We start from the raw sequence: 26,457 nt of genomic DNA on the forward strand, positions 1-26,457 counted from the left end.
ACCCATGGTTAACTAAAAAAGTTTTAGATAGTATCAAACTTAAAGAAAAAGCATATCATTTTGCAAAGATGGGTGGCAGGTCAGAAGATTGGACAGAATATAAAAAGCAGCAAAGAATAACCAAAAGATTAATAAGAAGGGAAAAATTAGAGTACGAGAGAAAGCTAGCTGGGAATATAAAGACACACAGTGAGAGTTTTTATAGGTATTTAAAAAAGAAAAGAGTTAACAAAGTGAGCATTCGTCCTATGGAAAGTAAGTCTGGGGAATTAATAATGGAAAATAATGAGATGGCAGATGAATTGAATAGGTATTTTGCATCAGTCTTCACTTTAGAGGATATAAGTAACATCCCAGAAATAGCAGTAAATCAGGAATTGGAAGGGAGGGAGGAACTCAAGAAAATTACAATCACCAGGAAAGTGGTAGTTAGCAAATTGTTTGAACTGCGGGTTGACAAGTCCCCGGGTCCTGATGGATTTCATCCTGAGGTCTTAAAAGAAGGGACTAGTGAGATAGTTGATGCATTGGTTTTAGTTTTCCAAAATTCACTAGATTTGGGGAAGGTTGCATTAGATTGAATAATAGCTAATGCAACTCCTTTATTCAAAAAGGGAGGGAGACAGAAAGCAGGAAACCATAGGCCAGTTAGCTTAACATCTGTCATAGGGAAAATGTTAGAAGTTATTATAAATTCAACTTATAAATTCAAGGTAATCAGGCAGAATCAACATGGCTTTGTGAAAGGAAAATCATGGTTAACCAATTTATTGGAGTTATTTGAAGAATTAGCAGGTGCTGTGGATAAAGGGAACCAGTGGATGTGCTGTACTTAGATTTTCCGAAGCATTTGGTAAGTTGCCTCATCAAAGGTTATTGCGGAAAATAAAAGCTCATTGTGTAGGGAGTAACTTATTGACATGGATAGAAGATTGGCTAGCTAACAGGAAATAGAGAGTGGTCATAAATGGCTTATTTTCGGGTTGGCAGGATGTGACGATTGATGTGCCACAGGGATCAATGCTGGGGCCTCAACTCTTTACAATTTATATAAATGATTTGGATGAAAGGACCAATGATATGGTTGCTAAATTTGCCGATGACGCAAAGATTGGTCGGAAAGTCAGTTGTAAAGAGGACGTAAGAAGGCTACAAAAGGATATAGATAGGTTAGGTGAGTGGGCAAAGATCTGGCAAATGGAGTATAATGTAGGAAATTGCGAGATTGTCCATTTTGGAAGAACAAATAAAAAGAGGCATGTAATCTAAACGGTGAGAGATTCCAGAGCTCTGAGATGCAGAGATCTGGGTGTCCTAGTGCATGAATCGCAAAAGGTTAGTATGCAGTTGCAGCAAGTAATTAGCAAAGCTAATAGAATGTTATTGTTTATTGCGAGGGGAATTGAATACAAGACTAGAGAGATTATTTTTTAATTATACAGGGCATTGGTTAGACCACATGGAGTACTGTGTACAGTATTGATCTCCTTATCTAAGGAAAGATGTAAATGCATTAGAAGCAATTCAGAGAAGGTTTACTAGATTACTACCTGGAACTAGGTGGATTATTTTATGGAGAGGCTAGGCTTGTATCCCCTGGAGGTTAGAAGAATTTAGAAGAGTAAGAGGCGACATGATTAAAATATATAAGATCCTGAGGGGACTTTACAGGATGAACGTGGAAAGGATATTTCCTCGTGGGAGAATCTATAACTCGGGGTCACTGTTTCAAAATAAGGTATCACCCAATTAGGACAAAGGTGAGGAAAAATGTTTTCCCGAGAGCTGTGAGACTTTGGAATTCTCTTCCTCAAAAGGGGGTTGAGGCAGAGCCCTTGAATATCTTTAAAGCAGATGTAGAGAGATTCTTGATAAGCAAGGGGGCAAAAGGTTATTGGGGGATGGCAGGAATCTGAAGTTAAAATCAGATCAGCCATGATCTTATAGAATGGTGGAACAGGCTGGAGGGGCTGAGTAGCTTACTCCTGCTCCTAATTCATACATGTGTGTGTATGTAGTAACAGAAAGCTAGAGAATGTTATGATGAAGCTATCTATTAAAACCATGGTCAATTTTGTTATCAATGTTGGCAGCTGAACTGTCTTCACTTTCTGAACTTTCTCATGCTCTGCACAATAAAAGAAAGAAAAACTCTTGTAAATCTGACCACTTAGCATGCTTTAAAAGAGAAGAGAGCATTGCAGAAAAGCAAGAGGGAGAAGATATCAGAGAGAAGGACAGAAGAATGCATTGAAACCATTTGGTTGTCCCCTGCAGCCTATGTAATAGATGCAAATCTTTGCTTTTAACCTTTGTTTTATCCTGTTTTTCAGATCTATGGGCAGTATTTTCTGGGTGACATGTGGGGGGTGGCCATGCACTTCAGTGCGTAAAATGATGCGCTGTGACGTCGGGCGAGTGTCCCAACGTCACTGCACGCCATCGCGATATTTCGTTGGGCGGGCACGCAATGACGTGCGACATGTGTTCACCATTAATTACTGGGCTAGTTAAGCCCTTAAATCGGCAATCAACATCGATTTTCCGGCACCCATGCGATCTTCGGCTCAGTGCGTGGGCGCAACGGGCAGGCGGGTAAGCGACTATTTAATAAAACTCATCCATGGGCGGGATAAGAGGGCTCAGTGGGGTTGTCAGTCTGGTCTGTGAGCATTTATTGCAGAAAGTTTTTTAAACTTGCCTGTGTGATCTGTAGCAGTTCAGAAAGAACTCCAGCAGCTTTCTCTGTACTTTGAACCTTCAGCTCAGCACTGTTCAGTCTTTATCGGGCCTGCAGCTTTCCAGAGGCCTCTCATTAGCCTGGGTATGGGTTCTGACATGTCCACTGGAGGCAGCTCCTCTGAGGAGGAAGAGAGGGCTAGAATAAGGAGGAGGCCAGGAGTGCACAATCAGCCTCCAGGGAAGCCACCTTTGGGGGTAGAGGTGCAGGCACAAGGAGCACTGGGCCAAGAGGTAGTCCAAGGTGGAAGGGGCCACAGAAGATGCCACTATCCTGCTGCCAGGGTGTACAGGCGGAGAAGCAGCTACCTCAATATGACTGAGGTGCGGTGCCGAAGGAGGCTCCGACTGTCAAGGGAGATAGTCAACTACATCTGTCAGATGATTGGCCCTGAGATCTCTCCTAACTGTGTAGGTGAACACCTCATGCCAGCGGCTCTGAAGGTCACAGTTGCCCTCAACTTCTATGCCTTTGGCTCCTTCCAGGGCTCAATTGGTGATCGTTGTGTTGTCTCCCAATCAGCTGTCCACACTTGTGTCAAGCAGCCACAGCTGCTCTGTTCAGGCGTGCAGTGACCTTCATCCGCTGCCGCTGGAACCAGGCAAGTCAGGCACAGCGAGCCAGAAGCTTTGCGGCCATTGCTGGCTTCCCCCGCATCCAGAGTGCTTTAGACTGCACACATGTGGCCATCAAGGTGCCAGCAGGTGAGCCCGGTGCCTTCGTCAACAAGAAGGGCTTCCACTCCATGAACGTGCAGATAATGTGTGATCACAGGATGCTGATTCCACAAGTCTTTGCAAGGTACCCACGCAGCTCCCACAACATCTACATCCTCAGACACTCCCAGGTGCTGCGGCTCTTCAGTGCTCCGGCTCAGCTTGATGGATGGCTGTTGGCTGACCAGGGCTATCCCCTCAGAAGGTGGCTCATGAAGCCTCTCCACCATCCAAGAACAGAAGCTAAGCAGCAGTACTATAGGAGCCACGCCTCCACAAGGGCTGTGGTGGAGAGAACCATCGGTCTTCTCAAGATGCGCTTCCAATGCCTTTACAGCCCCCCAGATCATGTCTCGGTGATAGTGGTTGCAAGCTGCACTCTGCACAATCTTCGCGCTGGAAAGGGGGGACGCAGTGGACGATGAAGGACAGGGGAATGATGAGGGGCTGAATGCTGACCCGGCACTACACCAAGGATGCAGGGACACCTGGGAGACTTTAATCCAACAAAGCTTCAGCTAGCTCCACACAAATGGACCAGGAGGACCAGCCTTGCCTGGCACTTCCATACTCGGCACTTAAGTGCTACAACTGCCACTTCATCAGCTGCAACTGAGGGCTTTGGACATAAATCTCAATGTCCATTCAAACACTCATGACATGTATGAAAAACATACAAATGCAGCACAAAGGAGCTACCCTCAGCCATGGTAACACATCTGGATTTAAATTTATCCATCATATGGTCCAACAAAATGAAAGCAAAACGTTTTTACAACAGCAAGAAATAATAATTCCCTAATCTAGGGCCAACATAAAAGCAGCAGTGAGAAACCTGTGGTGTGCGTAAGGTGCCTTATGCTTACATTTAGGGGTGCTACGTCTTGGTACTGCTCCATTGCTCGGAGTGGCTTCTGAGACAGCTTGCTGACTCTGCTGTCCCGTTGGCCTCGATGACATTGGCGGCCAGCCTCTGGCCCATAGAGCCTGTGCTGGCCTCGCCTGGGAGGGATCTGCCAGGTCCACAGCTGGCATTTCCCCAGTCGTCGCAGCCTCACCTGATGAAGTGGTCACTGAGAGAGGGGCAGAGCAACTGTTGCCCTCATCTGGAGTGCCATGAGAGGAGCCTGCAGATACGACAGGCAGCTGCTCCGCCGACGTGAGGTTGTCCCAGACCTCCCTGCTCAGTGTCGATGGATGGGCAACGAGCTGGGAAGCTTGAAGCCCATACCATCTCCCACATTGGCAATGACCATCCGTGGCCACTGGCAGTGTGAGGGCTTGCAGATTCGAGCGTATCCCCAGGAGAAGCTACTTGTTCTCCTGGAAGCCTCTCTCCACGACAGTCGCCACTCTCTTCATGAAGGAAACATGATGCTCTGACATGAGGCTCATGGCATCACTCATGCTCCGTGTGGACTCCTCCACTATGGACACCAGATGCTCCCACACATTCCCTGCAGCTGTTGCGTCGTGGACAACTCCAGAGGCACATCGTCATGGCCCGACTCAGCATATGCTTGGTCCCTTGCAGTCCTCTGGCTGCTGGCGCCATCAGCATTCTCTGTCTCTGCCATCTCCTCCAGCGATTGTGAAGTAACCTCTCCATTGTGCCCAGGGACACTAGCCGATGTTGCAATTGCCACCAATGTGCTAGTATCTATGCTGGTGCCTGCCTCACAGAAATGGTGTGACGCAGGTGACAGTTCAGGGCCCTCAGGTGTGAGAGGGGACACTTGCAATCGAGCCTGGTCGCCAGCCTCTGATGATACTGAAAATAACAACAAGGACAGTGGATCAGTTATCGTCCACACAGTGACACCCTTCATCCCTTTCCCCCAGGCTCATTATGCGCTTAACCTTCTAGAACCGAAGGGAACGAATATTGGTGGAGTGGCAAATAGTCAGGAGAAGGCCCAAACATTACAGGCGAATACAGGTGGGCTGGTCAGATGTCCTAAGGAATGCCAAATGAAATGTTATGTGGATAAGTGTGAGGTGATGCATTTGGACAGGATAAACAAGGTACGGGAATACACGAGGAATGGTAGGACCATGGAAAGTAAGGAGGATCAGAGGGACCTTGCTGGGCATGTCGACAGGCCCGTTAATGTAGCAGGACAGGTACATAAGGCGCTTAAGAAGGTAAATGCCATTCTTGTTATGAGGACACATATTTGTCCTGGAGCAGAGGAGATTGAGAGGTGACATTATTGAGCTTTATAACGTTATGAGGGGCATAGATAGATGCAACAGAAAGGAACTTTTCCCCTTGGCAGAGGGATGAGTAACCTGGTGGCATTGATTTAAGGTAAGGGGCATGAGGATGACAGGTGAGGTGATGAGGAATTTTTGCACAGAGGAATGTAGGACACACTGGCTGAAAGGGTGGTGGAGGCAGAAACCCTCCTAAGATGTAATAAGTATTTGGATGTGCAGTAATGATGTCATAGCATACAAGGCCATGGGGATAATGGTCAGAAATGGGATAAGGCGACTTTGGAAGGTGCTTGACACACGCATCTTCAAAGGGCTGAGGGACCTTTGTCTATGACCCATACTTCTGACTCTATCAGTCTGTGAATGAGCAACGTTGCTACAATAACGATTCCAACAATCATCAGTGCTTTGGATGGTGGGAAGACAGAGCAGATGTCACTGTGGAGCTCAAATACCTGGCCGCTCCACCCCAGCCACACCGACACCTGTGGACCTGGGAGCATGGCGCCTTTCGAGCTCTAGGGCCTCCTGCTCGAAACGACTCAAAATCAGCAACTGGGCTTGGCCTCCTCCAGTCCGCAAACGCTTAGAGACATTGTGACCATTTTTCTCCTGAAAAACAGAGAAGACCATTCATTGTGGCTAATCACACAGTAATCTCAGGCCTCCAGTGCCTCCTCTCCACGCTACTGCTGATCAGTCACAAAAATATAGTATGACTGCTCCCAACCACTCCCCGCAACGGCCACCTTGGACACGTTCTGCATCCATCACTTCAAGAAACACATGGTCTTAGCTCCCATGGCAAGGAGGCGCAACTAGGTGTGGCGCTGAGGGCAGCAGATGGCTCTTGGCTAGGAGACCTTGAGGCTCCCCTTCCACAATCTCATCACCATGAATAGGACATGTGTTGGAGTTCTGAGTATGCGCCTAGCTGCATCTCCTGTAAGTTGCCCCAGACTAATCATGTGCGACTAAGAACAACACATGATGCGGGGGAGAATCCGTCTCCTCATGAAGCACTGAGGCTGTTCTAAGCATGGTTACTATCTGCTTGTCCACCCAGCGTACAAGAAATGCCTAACATGATTCAATGCAATCACGACAGTAAGACTTGGGGGGCCTCAAAGGCTAAGGCTACCTGCTGGGTTAAATGCCTACCATCAACATGGTACTCACCCTCCAGAGCGCAAAAAATTGTTGAAGCACTTACGGCACTGGATCCAGGTGTGCCGCACCACGTCGTGGGAGCTCACCACCTCCGTCACCTCCTCCTAGGCAAGCTTTGTCATGTTAGGGGGCCTCCTCCTTCCATCCTGGGGAACCAGCACCTCCCACCGTGCTGCCACCTCCTCGAGAAGGACAGCAAGGCAATCATCAGAAAAGCGAGGGGCACATTGGCCCCCTACTGGCCTACCCTGCAGCTTGTCCTGCTCCTGGGGCAGACCCTGCAGCCTGCCTTGCTCCTCTGCCCTTCCCTCCACATTGACCTGCTGAGCAGACCCCCTGCGGTTGGACCTGCAGCTGGCCATGGCGAACAATCTACAGGAGGCTGTTAGGTCTTTTAAACAGACTGCCAGGTCGCCATTGGACCCGGCAGTCTGTACACGCCTGCCACAAACTTCACACTCCTGCTCTCCACAGGAGTCGGAGATGCGCTGGGCGGGCCTTAATTGGCCTGCCCGCACAAACTGGTGGCATGGCCCCAATTGTGGGTGGCGATCGGGTCCACGTCCGTCCGTGTCAGCACCTGCTCCGCCCGCCCACCTGCAAAACGGAAAATTTTGGCCTATGGGTCTAAACTGGAGATCTCCAGGGGCAGAATTTTGCCCTCGTCAGGTGGGCACAGTGGACAGGCCCAAGAGCGGTCACAAAGCCGACCACTGCCCAGAATTTCACACTGGCTGGCCAATTAACAGCCAGCCAGTGTGAAAGGCGCACTGCAACACTGAGCGCTGCCGGGGTGGGGGACGAGAGGAGTGAGTGCATAGAAGTGTGTGCATGCATGGAGGTGCGCACAGTAAAAGCTCCCTGAGGCATAGAGCTGCCTCAGGGAGCTGAAGAATTTTGAAAATAGAAAATAAAGAATTTTAAAATGTTTATAACATGTCCTCACATGTGACTCTGCCCCACTGACAGTAAGATTGGACGGGCAGCGAAAAATTTAATTTAATTAGAACTTTAATGGCCTTAATAGGTCTGTTAATTGTTGGCAGGTGCGCTGTTGACTCCCACACGCACCCCACCGACCAAAATATCACGCAAGTGCACGATGACATCGGGTCACTTGCCCGACATCATTTTGCGTCATTTTACGCTTGTTCAGGTCGGACACACACACACCAGATGAGCACTGTGTTCTGCCGTAAGACTTATAGGCATCTCTGATTGTCAGAAAACATTTTGTGCTAAATTTCTTGGAATGACACCAAGAACTATAAATACTAAGTTCTTATTTTCTCATTTATAATCACCCATTTATGACCTCCTTGCAGAAGCTTTTAACAAAAAACGATAATTCCCTGACTTTCCCCTTCCAATAGGGAGTTTTGTCCATGCACAGTAAACCAAGTTAGATGGAACTTGGAAAGTTCTGGAAAATCATGTGTAGCATGCAGCTGTATTTCTGATGTGCAGCCTCAGTGTGAACATTACTTACTTAGGCCGAGATTTTTTCAAACTGACGGGCGTCTCACCTTAAAGATTGGAGAACTGGTGGTAAACTCCTGTCAGTCTTGTGGCGAGGCTGGATGGCATCAAGTGAACTTCAGGCCCACTGGTGAACCTTCCCAGCAACTGAGGTCCACAGCAGTGGAGGTTCACCTGCTGAGGCACTGCCAGCATCAGCGGTAGCTGCTAGAGGCATTGCACCCACCAGAGGCCCAGAACCATTATGGCACCCCAGACCAAAGGTGAGTGACCATGGAATGAGGGTCACTGTGGGGGTCATGGGGGGAAGGAAAGGGCAGGGACAGCTTTTAGCAACCAAACTCTGCCCGATGTTGGGTTCCTTGATTGGGCGCAGAAATGTTTTTGTTAACAGTTCTCAACCACCGAACCCATAGAGAGTTCGGCCTTGGCGTTTCAGGGCATAGACCACATCCATGGCGGTAACAGTCTTGCGTTTAGCGTGTTCCGTGTAGGTGACCGAGTTTCGGATTATATTTTCCAAGAAAACCTTGAGAACCCCACGAGTTTCCTCGTAAATGAGGCCGGAGATGCGCTTAACGCCCCCGCGACGAGTGAGGCGGCGAATAGCAGGTTTAGTGATTCCCTGGATATTATCTCGGAGGACTTTCCGGTGCCGTTTCGCACCCCCTTTACCGAGACCTTTCCTGCCTTTGCGTCTACCGGACATCACACCCGGAGACAAAGCTTTGCAATGACCTTGATTGGGCAGAGTGGGTTTACTGGGTAGCCTTCCATTTAATGCCTGAGCCACCACTAAATGGCAGTGGGCTCAGGGATAATGGGCTCATTTGGCTCATTAATGAGCTAATTGACATCCCACTGGCGACAGCTGGGAATTCAACATCAGCCTTTCCACCCTCCCAGATAATCGGAGAAGGTTTTATCATCGCCACAAGATGGACAAGAAGCCTCTCCTACGATTAAATGGGCCTGGCTGCCATGTTTCCTTTCTTTAAATATTTGTTCATGGGATGTGGGCATTGCAGGTTAGGCCTGCACTTATTGTCCATTTCTAATTGCCCTTGAGAAGGTGCTGGTGTGCTAACTCCTTGAACTGCTGCAGCCCATGTGTTGTAGGAATACCAGCAGTGCTGCTAGGAAGGGAGTTCCAGGATTTTCACCTAGTGACAGTGAAGAATTGCCAATGTAGTTCCAAGCCAAGGTGGTTTGTGACTTGGAGGGGAACTTGCAGGTGGCGGTGTTCCCATGCATTTGCTGTTGTTACACTTCTAGATGTAGGGTTTGGAAGGTGCTGTCGACTGAGCCTTGATGAGTTGTTCCAGTGCATCTTGTAGATGGTACACACTGCTGCTACTGTGCGTCAGTGGTGGAGGGAGTGAATGTTTATTGTGGTGGATGTGATGCTAATCAGTGGGCTGCTTTGCCCTGGATGGTGTTGAGCTGTTTGAGTGTTTTTGGAGCTACACTCATCCAGGCAAGTGGAGAATATTCCATCACACTCCTTTCTTGTGCCTTGTAGATGGTAGGCAGGCTTTGGGGAATCAGGAGGTGAGTTACTCTCTGCAGAATTCCCAGTTTCTGGCCTGACCTATAGCCACAGCATTTTTATAGCTGGTCCTGTTCAGTTTCTGGTCAATATATATTTACTTACATGTATAGTGTGTGTGTATGCAAAAATGCACATGCACAAGATGTATAGGGAGGGAATTTCGGAGATTAAGGCTCACGCAGCTAAACACATGACCACCAATGGCAGAGCGGTTATAATTGGGAATGCACAAGAATCCTGAATTAGAGGAGTGTAGATATCTCAGAAGATTGTGGGGCTGAAGCAGATTACAGATATAGGGAGGGGCAAAGCCATGGATTTGAAAGCAAGGATGAGAATTTTAACATCAGGATGTTGCTTGATCAGAATCCAATCTAAGTTAGCAAGCGCAAGTGAAATAGAGGAACAGGATTTGCTACGAGTTAACACAGAGGCAGCTGAGTTTTGGATGACCTCAAGTTTACTGAGGGTAAAATGTAGGAGACTAGCCAGGAGTGCATTGGAGTAATTAAGTCAAGAGATGACAAAGGAATGAAGCAGGGTTTCAGGAGCAGTTGAGCTGAGACAGGGGCGACGTTGAATGATGTGCATGAATATAAGGTCGGAAGCTCATTTTGGGATCAATTATCCCAAAATATCTAGCCTTTAAAATTTCCTGAATATTCATGCTTTGGTTGAAAAGTGGCAAATAACATTCATGCCACACAAATGCCAGGCAATGATCATCTCCAGTTTGTGTAATCTTTCCTCCTTATAATTTAACCCTTAGAGTCCAGGTTTCATTCTAGTAAATCTGTGATGCACACCCAATAAGGCTTTCCTTAGACCATCCTTCCTAAGCTGTGGAATCCAGAACTGCTCACAGTGGGGGATCGAACCAGGACTATTTATAACTGAGGCATGTCTTCTAACCCCTTGTATATTAGCCCTATATATTTGACATGTACAGGGTAAATTTACCAGAATGGTTCCAGAGATGGGAGATTTTAGCTACAAATTCATCTGGAGAAGCTAGGATTATGCTTGGAGAAAAGGAGATCGAGGGAAGACTTGATAGATGTGCACAAGATAATGATAATTTGGGGAGGTGGTGGTGCAGTGGTATTGTCATTGGATTAGTGACCCAGTGTAGTGCTTTGGGGACCTGGGTTCAAATCCCATGATGGCAGATGGTGGAATTTGAATTCAATAAAAATCTGGAATTAAAAGTCTAACAATGATTATAAAACCATTGTTGTAAAAACCCATCTGGTTCACCAATGTCCTATAGGGAAGGAAATCTGCTGCCTGTACATGGCCTGGCCTACATGTAACTCCAGATCCATAATAATGTGGTTGACTCTTAAATGCCATCTGAACAAGGACAATTAGGGATGGACAGTAATGCAGGCCTAGCCAATGATGCCCACATCCCATGAATGAATATAAAAAATTGACAGGTTTAGACAAAGCTGATGGTATAGGGGAACAGATTTAAGATTTTAGGCAAGAGATACAAGGGGGATGCCAGCGAATCATTTATTATACAGCAAGTGGTAGTGACCCAGAATGTCTGTGCCTGTGATGATGGTGGAAGCGGAGATGATCAATGGTTTCAAAAGGAAATTGGATGGGCACCTGAGGGAAGTAAGCTAGTAGGGCTTTGGGGATAAAGTAGGGTAGTGGGAGTGACTGGATTACTCCACAGAGAGCAGGCATGGATTCAATGTGCTGAATGGCTACCTTCTGTGCTGTAATGACTCTATGTCAGAAAGTGTCATGAAGCTATTAATGTATATAATATTATTGGAAAATATTTTTCTTTTAAAATAGAGATTTTGTCTGTGGGTGTGTCTTAATTGGATTACAGTCTGGGTGCTTTGATATGTACTAGCTTTGATATGTTAGAGAGATAGCATACATTTGCAATTTTTAAATAGATCATTCAAGAAGTGGGGTGAAAATTATATCCATCTAGCAGATACTAAGCCATATGTTTATATTGCTAATAAAATTGATACAATGAAAGGGGTTTCATTGTTAGAGAGGTTTAGTTCAGAGGTTGTTGGTACAATGAAAACTAACATTCAATGGGGATGGTAGGTATAAATTCAGCAGCTTTCAGGTGTGCAGGGCAGATGGAAAGTGAGACCAAAAGGCATCTGTAAACCTCCAACTGACTCCACAGGAACTAAAGTGAAAAACATTTTATTTTGAATTTGTAAGGTGAAAATGCTTTACCTGGTGTTTGGTTAAGTCTATCAGCAGGATCCTTAGCTTGGCAAGTTGGGGGGGGTGGGGGGGGCGGAGCCCGCTCGTCGACGCGTAAAATGATGCAGGATGACGTTGGGCAGAACTCCCAACGTCACCCCGCATCATTTCAACTTTCAGGTTGGCAGGGGTGCAGCCAAATCAGCTGTGCGCCCGCCGATCTGTCAACGGCCTATTGAGGCCATTGATAAAGTACTTAACGTAATTAGTGGACCTGCCATCCAATCTTAAGATTGGTGGGCAGGCCGGGAGCCCTGGTGGGCTTAAAAAGCATGAAACCTCATCCACGGGTGGGATGAGGTTTCATGAAGGTTTCTAAATTTTTAATAAAGGTTTGACTGAAAGTGACAGTGTCACATGAGGTGACATGTCAGGGAAATTTTGTATTTGTCTCTAACATTTTTAAATTTGGAGCTGATCTTCCTGAGGCAGCACTTAGCCTCAGGGAGATCAATACACTCTTACACGCGCATCCGCAAAAGAGCGCTCTCTCGGCTGAGGGAATCCCCCCCCCCCCGCCCACACAGGGAGCACATAGCGCTTCCTGACGGATGTCACAATGGGAGGGCCTTAGTTGGCCTGCCCACATAAAATAGCGGGGGGATGCCGATCGGAGGCATGCCTGCCCGCACGGGCTCCTGCACTTTCCCCCCCCACCTAACGGGGGGGAAGATTCTTCCCTGTGTGTTGCTGTTGCCTTAATGGAGATTAGTTTAGGAATTGGTTAAAAGTTATGATAGTAGTAATTAGAAATCATGTTTATATATTTTAACTTGTGTAAATTAATAAAATGTTTCATTTAGTTTAATGTAAAGCCTCGAGAACTGGTGGTCTGATTCCTGAACTTAGAGTTGTATCTCAAAGATAACACTTAAAATTATAGGTTATGACAGTAGTTTAAAGTTTCCCTCTGGGAATTTTAAATAACTCAGCTTTAGCAACTGCATCGGTCATAACAGAAAGGTCGTGAATTTCTTCTGTGTTCAGGATTGTTTTCTGAAACAATATATCCTAGATCTAAAAAGGATTTAGTTATGAGTGAAGAGCCAGATTTAGTTAAAAGTCAAACGGTGTATGAATGCTTTTCTAACAGTGATCATAATATGATTGCGTTCAATGTGATATTTGAAAGAGAGAAACATGAAACAGCTAATAAGATTCTAGATTTAGGTAAGGCTGACTTCAGTGAGATGAAGCAGAGCGTCCATGTTAAAGTGGGCAAATTTATGAATGGGTAAAACTACTGAATATTAGTGGGAGATGTTCAAAGTAGAAGTTAACATGGTACAGAGCCAGTTTAAACTACTAAAGGGAAAGAGCTCTATTCATCAAAAAATAAATTCATGGAGAACTAAAGACATAAAAGACAATATAAAACTAAAAGAAAAAGTATACAAAAATGCAATAAAGTACATATCCTGCTGAATGGAAATATACAAAGAGCAGCAAAGACTGATACAAAAACTACAAAAAGGGAGTATGAAAAGAAACTTGCAAGGGTTATCAATAGAATGAAAGAGAGTAGTCAGAAGCAATGTGGGCCCCTTGAAAACTGATAATGGTGATGTTATCAATGATATTAAGGAAATAACATCCATGCTGACGTTATGATCCCAGCTGATGTTACGACTGGAGAAGCCACATCCCATGGTGGAACCTGACTTGATAGATCCTAACACTTATTTTTTCTATTTAGATATGTAGAGAATGACTACTGAACAGAGTCACAGAAGTCAGCTGATGAACTTTTAACAATGGAATAAAACATTTATTAAGCAAAGAAGGATACGATATTACAATACTCCTTCACCCACACCTATACCTTTACAGATATAAACAAATTTGTAAGGATGACAAGTTGCAAAAGCTACCTTATACACTAATTTTCACAGTAAGTACACTGTCCATGTAAACCAATAGGCGACCTGTAGTCAGATACACCACACTCTGAAACCAAGCGACAGATGCACCCTAAACAGATGCTATGAATCCCTCATCAACTACCTCCCCGCCCCAACCCACCCCGCACCCCAGATGCTTGTCACACTGTGAGACAATCGGTCTCACTGAACTACATCTTTCATATGACTGCTTCTGATCTCCACTCTTGAAGAACTTGCTTTGGAATCTTCTCCCAAACAGTGTTTTCTTCGGATGCCTTCCACAAGGGTCCACCTCCAGGATCTTCAAACTCTCTCTGGATCGCCAACGCATTCAAGTTTCCTTCCGCGCACTCTCTCTCATATACTCAGCCATACCAACAGAACACCACTGCTTCTGATGCCCCTGGTAAAGAGTTACACACCTTTAGCTGCCCCCTTGAATCTTCTGGCTTCTTGCAAGCCTATTTTTCTTGAAGTCTGCCTCCTGCAGCTTTCTTCATTTAAGTTTGGAGCCCTTCTCTGTTCCTCATTCTTAACTTCACTTAACAGGACATTTGCCAGGCTCCTGTCCTTGTCCTTTGACTTAACTGGCCTCTTGGGACCTTTCCTGTCCCACTGCCCTGGATTTGGGGACTTTTTTAGTTTTTGGAACCTGCTCCTTGCAGTCCCAGCACCCCGCCCCTCCTCCCCCCTACTGCCCCTGCCATCTCTCTTGTGTCCAGCTTCTCCTGGCAGCTGGCTTCAACTTTTGTTTGGGACTTGCTATCTGTCCCTCTCCTATGCTGCTTCTGCTGGCAACACCTTTCAACCTTGGAGCACACTGACGTACTGAATTCAAACTGCTTTTGGTTTCTTTGTGTCTGTGTGGAGCCTCTCTCTCTCTCTCTAGACCCCTATTGCTAGGCAACAGCACAGTTTTTTTCTACCTTTTTTTAACTCCCCTTCAAGAGTCATAACGTCTCATTAAAATGCAGGCATCTTTTAAAGTGAAACCAAAACTCAGGTTTCATCCTTTTAACCCACAAATACAGAAATACAAACCAAACTTCATTCCTAACACCCACAAATACAAATATAAATTACTTAAACTATCTCTAGTCCCTAACACTGATTATATTGCATCAGTATTTACAGTAGAGAAAGAAATCGGCATGCCAGGCATCCCAAGGAAACTATTGTTTAACTGGGGCAAGGATTCATCAAAATTACCAAGGTAAAAAAAATGGTAAAATTGATGGCACTGAAGAGCAACAAATCCACAGGACCAGATAGTTTCCAACTCAGTTTTAAATGAAATAGGTGAGAAAATTGTAGATGACCTAATTATAACCACCAACCCAGGGTGCTTGCTTTCTGGGTTTTTTTTCCCCTTTGTGAACTCTCAGGCCTTCACTTGAGTGCCTCACCCTAAGAAGCTACTCAATGTCAGGAATTCATCAACCTGGAGTTTCCACTATTGGAACACTGAAAAATAAATAGCTTTGGGGCAAATTGTAGACAGATTCAAATATGCTGTTTGAAATTGATTTTTATTAACATAGCTTCAAATGCAAACTTCTTGGGCACAGTAGACACACTGGAATTGGGAACAGAAAATTAAAGATTATCAGAATATGGAGGAAAAATCCAAAAACATTTGGAATAGCAGAGAAGGTATCTCCGTTCCTCTACAGTTAGGAATAGTGGAAGTCCAAAGGGACTAGGGGTCCAAGTTCATAGATCATTCAAATATCATGAACAGGTCCAGGAAATAATCAAAAGGCAAACAAAATGCTGGCTATCCATAGAGGGCTAGGATAGAAGGGAGTAGAAGCTATGCTTCAGCTGTACAAAGCCCTAGTTAGACCACACCTGTGGTACTGCAAACAGTTCTGGACACCACATCTTAGGATGGATATATTGGCCTTGGAGAGAATGCAACATAGGGATAATGATACCTGGAATTAGGATTAATTAACAAGGAGAGATTAAATAAACTAGGATTATTTTCTGCAAATTAGAAGTTTCAGGGTGATTTGATTACAATATTCAAGCTATTAGGGTGAACAGGCAAGATAGACAGGTTGGCATTTGACTGGTGAGGCACTTTCAGGTGATGGTGTTTGCATGTGTCTGTTTCCCATACTCTTCTAGGTGGTAGAGGTTGTGGGTTTAGAAGATGCTATCAGTAGCTGCATTGCAACTTGTGGATGGTACACACTGCTGCCAGTGTGTACTGGTGTTAGAATCATATCTCTCAATACTGAAGTTTTCTTTTACAAAATGGGAGGACATGGCATGGTCTGAACATGTGGATGTAAACCTGGGATTTTTTTTTAAAAGTCATAAATTCACCTTGGAACTGTCAATAAGCAAGCCTCTTCCAAGAAATCACCTAACCTTTATGGTACTTGAGGAAGATCTGGTTGTTTGTTTTTAGCTGCAATCACTTTAGTTGATGGGTAAAAAAAAACTGAAAAGAAAGGCTGCTAACCTGCTGGTAATCACATGAGTGAGAGGGAAAAAACTTAAATGTGAATCTGCTTGTTTTGAAAGCAACCTTGTTGGGGAACAAGCTGAGGAAGGAAGGTTACCCTAACTGGCTCCCTCACCCTACCTTGCCTAAAACTGTGCGTGGCTGTCCTATAGCCAGAGAATCTCATCTGAGTGTAACTAGTCTACACTTGGAATATGCAAAGCTGAGACTAGTTGGTGAGAACTTTCAGACATCCACCCCAGGACCAGCGGCCCATCTTCACACGAGGTTACTCCAGGTCGACAGCGTTGAGACCTTGCGGACTTTATCCTTTATAACGCTCAACCTCCAAAGCCCACCTCTGAAGGGGGACTCTATATGCTTTTCCTTTGTTTGTCTGTGCGTGTGTGTGTGTTTATGCTGGGGGAATTTTTTAGGAAGATGTAGATAGTTATACCTCCCAATTACAATTGTGTGTTAACCAGTACTTGCAACTTGTTAAAATAAGTTTTGTTTTAAAATAAGTTAATCGTTGAGTTTTTTGAATGAAGCCTGGTCAGAGTATCTTTACTTCTGGGTACTGGAAGTATAGGTGCACAATTGGTTATTTTGGTGAGAAAATTAAACGTTTAAATTAGGAAACGGCCTACAGAGTATTGGGGCTCCTCCCATCCTGGTTGTAACAGCTGGTGGTTGGGGGAGTGCATGTTTAAAGTGGTGGACGGGGTGCCAGTCAAGCGACCTGCTTTGTCCTAGATGGCGTTGAGCTTCTTGAGTGTTGCTGGAACTGCATTTATTCAGGCAAGTGGAGAGTGTTCCTATACATTCTGTGCCATGTAAAAGGTGGGACAGGCTTTAGAGAGTCAGGAGCTGAATTACTCCCTGTAGAATTACCAGCATCTGACCTGCTTATGTAGCCACAGTATTCATATAGTTGGTCCAGTTAAGTTTCTGGTTGATGGTAATCTAAAGGTTGTTGAAAAGGGGTATGGGTCAAAGGCAGACATATGGAATTAGGTACAAAAACAAAAATATCTGGAAAACCATAGCAGGTCTGACAGCATCTGCGGAGAGTTAATGTTTCGAGTCAGTATGACTCTTCATCAGAACTCAGGAAAAATAGAAAAGAGGTGAAATATAAGCTGGTTTAAAGGGCAGTGGGACAGGTAGAGCTGGATAGAGGGCCAGTGATAGGTGGAGATTGCCAAAAGATGTCATAGACAAAAGGACAAAGAGGTGTTGATGGTGGTGATGTTATCTAAGAAATGTGCTAATAGTGACATTAAGGGTAGAAAGCAGGACGAGCAAGGTACAGATAGCCCTAGTGGGGGTGGGGTGGGGGGAAGTGATTGAAATAGGCTAAAAGGTTGAGATAAAACAATGGATGGAAATACATTTAAAAATAATGGAAATAGGTGGGAAAAGAAAAATATATATAAATTATTGGAAAAAGGGGGATTGGAAAGGGGGTGGGGATGGAGGAGAGAGTTCATGATCTAAAGTTGTTGAACTCACTATTCAGTCCAGAAGGCTGTAAAGTGCCTAGTCGGAGGATGAGGTGCTGTTCCTCCAGTTTGCGTTGAGCTTCACTGGAACACTGCAGCAGGCCAAGGACGGACATGTGGGCATGAGAGCAGGGTGGAGTGTTGAAATGGCAAGCGACAGGGAGGTCTGGGTCATGCTTTATGGAATTAGGTTGCAGGTCAGCCATGATCTGATCGTCTGGCAGAACAGACTCAAGGGGCTAAATGATCTGTACTCATAATGAACAGTGAGCAATATTTGTTTGATGCTCCCTGTGAAAATAATGACCATTATTTTCTAATGAATACTGTGGACTTTGTAGTGTGTTCCTATTCATTTTTACACCAATTTGAGAGTAAACCTAATTGAAAGTGGTGTCAGCTTATGCATTCTGTATCACTAATATTTTTAATGTTGTTTCTACAATCTGTTCAATGATAGCATAACTGAAATAATAACCATAAAACATTTCATATTTCAGAAAATGCTCCATTGTAAGCAATAATATTTAAAATATGACCTGTGAAAGCTTTCATTCATATTTCATTTTGAACTGCTAATTAGTCAATGCAATTTTTAATTGGTTTGACTACTGAGCAAAATTGTTGCTTCCTCCTTTATGTAAACTTGTGATTTCTCGGTGTATTTGCTGCTGTTATCCTGCAGTTACATCTTCAACCTCCTATTGTTAAGTCAACCTTATTTTCTTGAATTAAGCATTTCTCAGCTCTATACCATCCCACGACGAAGAGAATGGGCAGGCAACCCACTAAGAGTTTTTCCACACATACAAAGGCAAAATACTGTGGATGCTACAAAGTTCCTAGTTTTTACTGGTGTTCCATGTTAAGGTACACAAGATCAGTTCGAACCAAATTCCTATTTCCCAGTTTTTACTGTTTTTTTCATTCTGGGGAATAACAAAAGGGAAGGTCTGTGACAGGGTGCAGGGTAGAAGAGATTAAATGACAAAAGGTTTCATGGTGCAAGGCCAAAGGCCTTGGAATAAGTAAACAGACAAGGACAAAGAAGAATTAGGAGCAGGAGTATACCTTTTACACGCCCCCCCTCCCCCTCCCCCCCACCAACCGAGCCTGCTCCACTATTCAATAAGATCACGGCTGTCCTGATTGTGGCCTCAACTCCACTTTCCTGGCAGACCTCCATAACCCTTTACTCTTCTTGTCGATCAAAAATCTATCTAGCTCAGCCTTGAATATATTCAAGGACTTAACCTCAGCTGCTCTCTGGGAAAGAGAATTTCACAGACTAACAGCCCTCTGAAAGAAGAATTTCTCCTCCTCTCAGTCTTAAATGGGAGACTGCTAATTTTTTAAACTGTGTCCCTAGTTCTAAACTTGCCCGCAAGGGGAAACATCCTCTCAGCATCCAACTTGTCAAGTCGTCTCAGCCTGTTAGATGTTTCAATAAGATCACCCCTCATTCTTCTAAGCTCTAATGTGTGTAGGCCCAATCTGATCAACCTTTCCACAAAATATATGGCTAAAGGAGGTGTGAATCTGAACACAAGTAAAGGAAATGAGGGAAAAATGAAAAAAAAAGCAAACCAACAAATTAACACAAAACAAAATGGTGGCCGAAGATATGATCTCATATTGTTGAACTGAATGTTGAGTCGAGAAGGCTGTCAAATGCCCAGTTGAAAGATTGAGGAGCAGTTCTTCGAGTTTGTGTTAAATTTCATTGGAACACTAGCAGGCTAAGGACAGAAAGGTCAGAGTGAGAGCAATATGGAGAATTAACGTGGCAGGCAACTAGAAGCTCAGCGACACACTTGTGAACTGAATAGACGTGTTCCACAAACTAATCAGCCACCCATATTTGGTATCTCCAATGTAGAACATTTCCACATCATGTCACTGCAAGCTATTTTTTTTTCTTCCATTGTTAACACTCAGGCCTTCACTTTGAAAGCCTCACCCCGAGAAGATAGTCAGTGTCAAGAATTCATCAACCTAGAGTTTCTACTATTGGAACATTTAAAAATAAAAAGCTTTGAGGTGTATTGTAAACAGATTCAAATATGTTATTTGTAACCAATTTTCATTAACATTGCTTCAAATGCAAACTTCATGGGCACAGGGAATACACTTGAGGTGGGAACAGAAAATTAAAGATTATCAGAATAAGGAGGAAATTTTCAAAAAACATTTGGAAAAGCGGGGAAGGTATCTCAGTTCTTCTACAGCTTTTACCAAGGCTAAAAAGGAATGGATTTTTTTTTTTTACACATTCACAGGATGTAGGCTTTGCTGTCTGGGCCAGTATTTATTGCCCATACCTTGTTGCCCTTGAGAAGGTGGTGGTGAGCTGCTTTCTTGAACTGCTGCAGTCCATATGGTGTAGATACACCCACGGTGCTGTTAGGAAGGGAGTTCCAGGATTTTAACCCAGTGACAGTGAAGGAACGCCGATATATTTCCAAGTCAGGATGGTGAGTGATTTGGAGGAGAACTTCCAGGTGGTGGTGTTCCCATCTATCTGCTGCACTTGTCCTTCTAGGTGGTAGTGGTTGTGCGTTTGGAAGGTGCTGTCCAAGGAGCCTTGCTGAATTCTTGCAGTGCATCGTGCAGATGGTACACACTGCTGCTACTGTGCATCGATAGTGGAGGGAGTGAATGTTTGTGGATGTGATGCCAATCAAATGGACTGCTTTGTCTTGGACGGTGTCCAATTCCTTCAGTATTGTAGGAGTTGCACTCATCCAGGCAAGTGGGGAGTATTCCGTCACATTCCTGACTTGTGTAGATGGTGGACAGGCTTTGGGGAGTCGGGAGGTGAGTTACTTGTCACACGATTCCTAGTGTCTGACCTGCCATAGTATTGATATGCCTAGTCCAGTTCAGTGTCTGGTCAATGGTAACCCCCAAGATATTGATAGTGGGGGATTCAGTGATGGTAATGCAATTGAACATCAAGGGCCGGTGGTTGGATTCTCTCTTGTTGGAGATAGTCATTGCCTGACACTTATGTGGCGCGAATGTTACTTGCCACTTGTCAGCTCAAGCCTGGATATTGTCCAGGTCTTGCTGCATTTGGACATGGGCTGCCTCAGTATCTGAGGAATCGTGAATGGTGCTGAACATTGTGCAATCATCAGCGACCATCCCCACTTCTGACGTTATGATGGAAGGAAAGTCATTGATGAAGCACTTGAAGATGGTTGGCCCTAGGATACTACCCTGAGGAACTCCTGCAATGATGTCCTGGAGCTGAGATGACTGATCTTCAACAACTACAACAATCTTCCTTTGTGCTCGGTATGACTCCAACCAGTGGAGAGTTTCCCTCTGATTCTCATTGACTCCAGTTTTGCTAGGGTTCCTTGATGCCACACTCGGTCAAATGCTGCCTCACCTGGGGTGTTCAGCTCTTTTGTCCATGTTTTAATCAAGGCTGTAATGAGGTCAGGAGCTGAGTGGCCCAGCGGAACCCAAACTGGGCATCAAGTGAGCAGGTTATTGCTAAGCAAATGCCGCTTAACAGCAGTGTTGATGATCCCTTCCATTACTTTACTGATGATCGAGAGTGGACTTATGGGATGGTAATTGGCCGGTTTGAATTTGTCCTGCTTTTTGTGTACAGGACATACTCGGACAATTTTCCACATACCGGATAGATCCCATTGTTGTAGCTGTACTGGAACAGCTCGGCTAGGGGCGCAGCAAGTTCTGGAGCACAAGTCTTTGGTACTGTTGTCGGAATATTGTCAGGGCCCATAGCTTTGCAGTATCTAGTGCCTTCAGCCATTTCTTGATATCACGTGGAGTGAATTGAATTGGCTGGATACTGGCATTTGTGATGCTGGGGACCTCCGGAGGAGGCTGAGATGGATCATCCACTCGGCACTTCTGGCTAAAGATTTTTGCGAATGCTTCAGCCTTATCTTTCACACTACTGTGCTGGGTTCCTCCATCATTGAGGATGGGGATATTTGTGGATTCACCTCCTCCAGTGAACTGTTTAATTGTCCACCACCATTTACGAAAGGATGTGGCTGGGTTGCAGAGCTTAGATCTGATCCATTGGTTGTGGGATCGCTTAGCTCTGTCTATCACATGCTGCTTATGCTGTTTGACACGCAGTTAGTCCCGTTTTATAGCTTCAGCAGGTTGACAGCTCATTTTTAGGTATGCTTGGTGCTGGTCCTGGCATACCCTCCTACACTCTACATTGAACCAGGGTTGATCTCCTGGCTTGATGGTAATGGTAGAGTAGGGGATATGCCGGCCATGAGGTTACAGATTGTGTTCGAGTGTTTGAGCTGTTGCTGATGGCCCACAGCAATAGATGCCCAGTCTTGAGTTGCTAGATCTGTTTGAAACCATTTAGCATGGTGGTAGTGCCACACAACATGATGGAAGGTATCCTCAATATGAAGGCGGGACTTCATCTCCACAATGACGATGCGATGGTCACTCCTACCGATACTGTCATAGACAGATGCATCTGCAGCAGGCAGGTTGGTGAGGATGAGGTCAAGTATGCTTTTCCTTCTTGTTGGTTCCCTCATCACAAACTGCAGACCCAGTCTAGCAGCTATGTCATTTAGGACTCGGCCAGCTCGGTCAATAGTGGTGCTACCGAGACACACTCGGTGATGGACATTGAAATCCCTCGCTCAGAGTACATTCTGCATTCTTGCCAGCCTCAGTGCTTCCTCCAAATGATGTTCAGCATGGAGGAGCACTGATTCATCAACTGAGGGAGGGTGGTACGTGCTAATCAGCAGGATTGCCCATATTTGACCTGATGCCATGAGACTTCACCGGATCCGGAGTTAATGTTGAGGACTCCCAGGTCAACTCCCTCCCGACTGTATACCACTGCCAGTGGGACAGGACATACCCAGGTGATGGTGATGGTGGTGCCTGGGACATTATCTGTAAGGTATGATTCAATAAGGATGGCTGTGTCAAGCTATTGCTTGATTAGTTTGTGATTTTTATTGAATTCAAATTCCACCATCTGCCTTGGCAGGATTTGTACCCAGGCCTCTGAATTAATAGTCCAGTGACAATACCAATATGCCATCACCTCCCCGATGAAGAAGTAACCGCAAAAATGAAGGGAAAAAAGAAACCCAAGATGGGGGAATGACAGTGCAGGCTGGTGACAGTGAAATTCAGGACCCACCCACTCATTTATCCAAGCTGACATTGACTTGCCTATTTCACGAGCCTCAATTTTGTCTAACTTGCCTTTTATGTGCTATATGGTCAAAAGCTTTCTTAAAATCTATTTAGATCACATCCATTGCATTCCGTTTGTGAACCTTCTCTGTTACTTATTAAAAAAAATCAATCAGATTAGCCAAACATGACCTGCCTTTTCATAAATCTGTGCTGGCATTCCTTAATTAACTCAAACCTCTTAAATGCCTGTTTTTTTTTTCACCCCTGAATGTTGTTTCTAAAATCTTATGCATTAGTGATGTTAAACTGACCAACGTGTAGGAATTAGGAATGCCCTTACAACGTTTTTTAAACATTTGCCACTTTCTGGCAACTCTCTCATATCTCAGGAAGGTTGGAAGATTATGGCAAGCCCTTCTGCTATCACCACCTCCACTTTCCTTGGAAAACTGAGATGCAAGCCACTCGCACATGGCGTTATTTACTCATATCCAGCTTTTCCAGTAAATCCTATCAGTTTTCATCCCATCCATTGCATCTACCATTTCCTCTGCCTTAATAGAGATCTTCTATTGGTGTTTACTAAGTATTCTAGCTTTGTCCTACTCCACAGCTCACCATTGATGTCACTGGTTTTGCTAGCATAGGCTACGTGGTAGCTGCAGGTGTTCTTACAGCAGACATCTCGCCTCTGCATCTGGATCTTTGCTGACCTAGTCCTTGAGAAGACAGTTGCTTATGATCATTACCAGATAGACTTAGCAGAGCCTGTAGATACTTTTTTTGACATTTAAATGTGGTATTGCCAATCAGGGTACACTGGCTGTTGAATACCCTGGCGTATCTTCTTTCACATAATTCCTTTGAAGGCATTATGCACTATGATTAAAATGCTTTTGAGGATGCATCCAACATTACTAGCACAGCAGACCCAATGACATCATGAAGATATCCAAGTGCCTGATTAATCGTAATACAAACATACGAGATAGGAGCAGAAGTAGACCATTCAGAAGAATGTAAATGCATTGGAAGCAGTTCAGAGGTTTACTAGATTGATCAGCTCTGAAGAAGGGTTATGCAGACTCGAAACATTACTGTTTCTCTCTCCACAGATGCTGTCAGACCTGCTGAGTTTTTCCAGCATTTTCTGCTTTTATTTCAGAGTTCCAGCATCTACAGTATTTTGCTTTTATTTTACTAAATTGATACCTGGGATAAGCAGGTTGTCCTCTGAGGATAGGTTAGACAGGCCAGGCTTGTTTCACTGGAGTTTAGAAGAGTGAGGGGTGGCTTGATTGAAGTATATAAGATCCTGAATGGTCTTGACAAGGTGGATGTTGAAAGGATGTTTCCCCTTGTGGGTAAGTCCAGAACTTGGGGGTGAGCCCAGAACTTGGGGGCACTCTTTTAAAATAAGGGATCACCCTTACAGGACAGAGATGAAGAGAATTTTTTTTTCTGAGGCTTGTGTGACTTTGGAATTCACTGCCTCAGAAGGCGGTGGAGGCCGGGCCACTGAATATTTTTAAGGCAGAGGTGGATAGATTCTTGTTAGGCAAGGGAATCAAGGTTACTGGGGGTAGGTGGGAATGTGGCACTCGAAACACAAACAGATCAGCCATGATCTTATTGAATGGCGGAGCAGGCTTGAGCAGCTAAATGGCCTACTTCTGCTCCTATTTTGTATGTTCGTATTACAATTAATTAGGCATTTGGATATCTTCATGATGTCATTGGGTCTGCTGTGCCAGTATCCTTTTAAAATATGGACCCCTGCCTAAATTATCTGCCAGAGTATTTCATCTTCTACTTCCAACATCCAGATAGGGTGTTTCCCATTAGTGAATCATTTGGTGACAATTATAATGATGGAAGCAAAATAATTGTGAATATTTAGCCCAAAGACTGAGAATATAAATACAAGCAGAGAAAACAAAATCACTAACAAATTACTAACAAAACCCTGATTCAATTTATTTGTGTGTGTTCAAATCATGTTTACCTAAATTGATTGAGTTTTTTGCTGAGGTAACAGAGAGGGTTGATGAGGGTGATGCAATTGCAGTGGTGTAAATAGACATCCAAAGGCATTTGAGAAAGTGCTATGCTTGTCAGCAAAATTAAAGCCCATGGAATTAAAGGGACAGTGGCAACATGAATACAAAGTTGGCTAAGTAACAAGAAACAAAGGTCTGAATTTTCAGCTTGGCGGGCGGGCGCAATTGATGGGCCCAGGATCAACTGGGAAACGGACCACCAACTATACTGGCTCCCGACCGCAATTTTCTGCTGGCTGGCCAGCCAATTAAAGGCCAACCAACGTGAAGCACGTGCTGAAAAGCTTGCTGCTGCTGGGGTGTGGGCAGTAGGAGGGCTGGCAATGACATCAATGCAGGTGCAGGCGAGCACTGAGAGGAAGCTCCCTGAATGCAGAGAGCTGCCTCAGGGAGCTTCAGACCCAAAAGCCATGAAATAAAGTTTCAAAAATCAGGAAAAAATGTCCAAGCATCACAATCAAGCACATAAACATATAGATAATAAAAATGCTGTCCACTGATTTTTATTTTTGTTTTATTTAATAATGGAAACTTCATCCTGCTCTTGGATGAGGTTTGATGAAACAAGTAAAGGCTGTCTGGCCGATTCAACTGTCAGCCAACCGTAAGGTTGGACAGGCTATGAAAAATAGCAGATAATTGCACCGTTAATGGGCTTATTTCCCTCTTAATGCTTCCGACTTTTGTGGGCACCCACCGAGCGAAGTATCGCGTGAGCATGGGCTGACATCAGGACACTTGACCGATGCCATCTTGTATGATTTCACGCCCGAACAGGTCAGGCATCCGCCCAACAGAAAATTCAGCTCAAAGAGTCGTTGCGAGTGGTTATTTTTTGGTCTGGAGGAAGATATACGGCGGGGTGACCCAGGGTCTGTACTAGGATCATTGCTTTTCTTGATCTATATTAATGATCTAGACTTGGTGTCAGATCACCGTTTCAAAATTTGCAGATGACACAAAACTTGGAAGCAATGTGAACACTAAGGAGGACAGTGATAAGCTTCAAGCGGACATAACGTGGTGGGTTGGGTGGACACGTGGCAGGTGAAATTTAATGCAGAGAATTGTGTAGTGATACATTTTGGTCGGAAGAATGAGGAGAGACAATATAAAATAAAGCATACAATTCTAAAGCGGGTATAGGAATAGCATAAACTGGGAGTATATTTGCACAAATCATTGAAGGTGGCAGGGCTTGTTGAGACAGTAGTTAATAAGGCAAATGGGATCTTGGGCTTAAAAAACTGAC

At 44.6% G+C, this 26,457-nt stretch overlaps 1 protein-coding gene across 3 annotated transcripts in view; it reads left to right on the forward strand.

The window, feature by feature from the left end:
- gabrb2a (gamma-aminobutyric acid type A receptor subunit beta2a) overlaps window positions 1-26,457 on the forward strand; it is a 395,193-nt gene that overhangs the window by 211,707 nt on the left and 157,029 nt on the right. The gene's annotated exons all lie outside the window — the stretch shown is intronic.

Source organism: Carcharodon carcharias, chromosome 8 (genome assembly GCF_017639515.1).
Source record: "Carcharodon carcharias isolate sCarCar2 chromosome 8, sCarCar2.pri, whole genome shotgun sequence".
NCBI classification, from domain to species: domain Eukaryota; kingdom Metazoa; phylum Chordata; class Chondrichthyes; order Lamniformes; family Lamnidae; genus Carcharodon; species Carcharodon carcharias.